Source organism: Geotrypetes seraphini, chromosome 2, assembly GCF_902459505.1.
Source record: "Geotrypetes seraphini chromosome 2, aGeoSer1.1, whole genome shotgun sequence".
NCBI classification, from domain to species: domain Eukaryota; kingdom Metazoa; phylum Chordata; class Amphibia; order Gymnophiona; family Dermophiidae; genus Geotrypetes; species Geotrypetes seraphini.
Window position 1 is genome coordinate 508346207 of NC_047085.1, and position 3366 is coordinate 508349572.

Genomic DNA, 3366 nt, shown 5'->3' on the forward strand with positions numbered 1-3366 from the left:
CATGAATGGCTATGGTGAGGTGAATTGAAACCTAAAGATGAGTGATTTGATAGTTGCAGCCTATGACTGTGGATTATAGACGAGATCGTTTTTACAGCAAGGATTGAAACAGACCTGTAGATTTTGCAAGAAAGAGCTAGAAACATTTACTCATCTCATGGCTGGCTTCAAAGTGCTGATGTGCCTTTCTGTATAAAACTTTTCCACCAACAAGGTGACATGTCTCATTCATTGGAAACTCTGTAAACATTACAATATCTGTATTTATTTATTTTTTTAAATTTCTTACCCGCTTACACTTACAAAATACAATCACAATATTAGGACATACCGCTTAGAACCTAACGGATGTAGCGGTATATAAGAAATAAATTACATTACATTACATATATACAATAACATACAAAAATGTAAATCTCCATAAAAACTGTCTTTATTTTCTATAATACCTCCACAAAGTATTAATATTCATTTAAACGCCTCTACAAATAAAGTAGTATACTGGAAAAGCATTGGAATCATGACCCCAAAAGAACTGTGGAAAAGATCCTCCCAAATTTTTAAACTATCCTTCCCTTCTATAAAAGGTATTTCCCATGTAGGCAAACTTGGGTCATCCCTCCCCTTTAGAATCACTGAGATCTGGAATAACCTCACCTCCCCTCTCCGAACCTCAAGCTCCCTCCAACTCTTCCGCAAACACCTAAAAACCTGGCTATTCTCAAAACTGTAACACTTCCCCCCTCTTAGGCCTCTCACCTTCCCCCTTTACACCTAACTCTTTAATCTCTCCACTGTAGTTCCTCTCTCATCTTTCTTCCTGTAAACCGTGCCGAGCTCCGCATTCGTGGAGATGGTGCGGTATATAAACCCAAGGTTTAGTTTAGTTTATCACCTGGGACTTCCCCATCCCACTGATTTAAAAAAAATGGATGCCGGAAAACTGGATACAGTCGTAACAGAAAAACAACAGAATGGCATTCCTTAGAGAGGAGGTGGTTCCAAGTGATTCCTCTGTAAATTGTGTGGAGAGAGGGAAGATCCTTGTGTACCAAAAAATGCAGCCTGAGACTAAGAAAATGTGGCGGAAAGATACAGATATATTTCCCATTGGTTTGATCAAAAAAAGTTTCCACCTTACCTGGATTAGTTACATGTGATGAACTCCAGAAAGAATCTCTCTTTGGCACAGTGTAAGTACAACAGCGAGCATTATAAAAAATAGAATAAAAATAGAAATGTAGAAATAATTACAACATCAAAGGCAAAAAGAAATTCAAAATGACATAGCGGCCTGCGGAGGCTTCAACTTTTGGACTTTGCTGATTTATACTGTATATTGTGAGTTTGTACATTTTGTAATTATCTATGTTACTTTGTTATCCATCTTGGATAAAGGCAGAATATACATGAATAAACATGAAATCTATTACCCCAGGCATAATCAAGGCGAAAAAATGCCCATGCATTGTGAAAGGGAATGGGACTTATATACATAAGAACATAAGAACTGCCGCTGCTGGGTCAGACCAGTGGTCCATCGTGCCCAGCAGTCCGCTCACGCTAACCGAGACCAGCCCTACCTGCGTACGTTCTGGTTCAGCAGGAACTTGTCTAACTTTGTCTTGAATCCCTGGAGGGTGTTTTCTCCTATAGCAGACTCTGGAAGAGCGTTCCAGTTTCTCACCACTCTCTGGGTGAAGAAGAACTTCCTTACGTTTGTACGGAATCTATCCCCTTTTAACTTTAGAGAGTGCCCTCTCGCTCTCTCTACCTTGGAGAGGGTGAACAACCTCCTAAGTCTATTCCCTTCATTATCTTGAATGTTTCGATCATGTTCCCTCTCAGTTTCCTCTTTTCAAGGGAGAAGAGGCCCAGTTTCTCTAATCTCTTACTGTACAGCAACTCCTCCAGCCCCTTAACCATTTTAATTGGTCTTCTCTGGACCCTTTCGAGTAGTACTGTCTTTTTGTAGTTAAACAACCACACTCAAAGAGGTTTACCTGCAAGCATTTTCCCTATTGGTAATTGTCCCTGTAGGCTCACAGTCTATCTAATATACTTGAGGCAGTGGAGGATTAAGTGACTTGCCTAGGATCATAGGGAGTAGTGCAAGGTTTGAACTCACAACCTCAGGGTGCTGAGGCTTTGGCTCGAACCACTTTGCCTCATTACGTAGTTCATTGTTCAACTAATGCCCGAAGAAATAGCAAGATAGTCCCAGCTTGCAGAGGAATTCTAGTAAAGAGCACAAATAAATAACAACTTAAATTCGATTCAGTCACTTAAGAGAAACTAACATATTCAAAATTTGTCAAACCGTACAATACATGCACCACAGAATTCTGCCCAATTTGCAGTGAGCGGACACAAGAAGCTGACGGTCCCCGATAAATGTTGCAATAAGCCAACCCACTCAATGCCATTGCTTGCAAAACTCTTACAAAGTCATCTCGAGGCAGCAGAGGCTGCAATTTGCTCAATAAACACAACTTGAAATGGGAGTTATGAATCACTAATTGAGCCTGTGGTTTAAAAGACGGGCAGGAGTCCAGGAGTATCCCCCAGATTCTGTACCTGACCGGAAACTTTCACAGGTGTCCGGGAGAAAATAATACTCCGGTAACCTCACACTCCGGAGGGGGCACTGGAACAACTGCTGAGAGATCTAGCAATCGTGGAAGTGTCTGGCAAAAAGCTTCCTTCTTCCACGCCACATGACAAGGAGAAGCGAGAAAATGGTCTGGCAATGAGCAGGCAAACTCCAGAGTATAGCCGTCCTGAATCACCGACGTGATCTCTGCCCACAACTGGTAAAATGCTTGCCGGCAGGCGCCTACTGGAACCAAAGGAGGTACCAGCAGGATGGGTGCAGAGGGCCGGCAGAGGAATCATGTCCCCCCCCCCCCCAAAAGGACTGCATGCTCTGAAAGAAGTGACCCCAGGACACCCTAGAGGCTGGGAAAGAAGCAGCCCCTCGACCAGGGTGATATCTGCGGAACTCACGCAAATGCCTCCGAGCAGTGCCACCCCGCACAGTCTTCAGGCAGGCGGGGCATTTTAGAATCCGTCCAGGTCTGAACCAACGTGTCAAAATCCTCTCCAAACAAAAAGGATCCCTGAAAGGGAAATTTTGTCAATGTAGTCTTAGATGCTGCATCAGCCCCCACAAACACGAAGCCACAAGATACGACAGGCGGCCAACCTGAGCAACATAGATTTGGCCGATGTCCGCAAGAAGACATACAAGGCAACCAAGAGATAAGAGGCAGCCATCTCAATTTTTGCTACCTCCTGATCCATTAAGGACCAGTCAGCAGACTCACAGTCAAGGACATGCTCGGCGCACCGAAAAACACGGCCCGA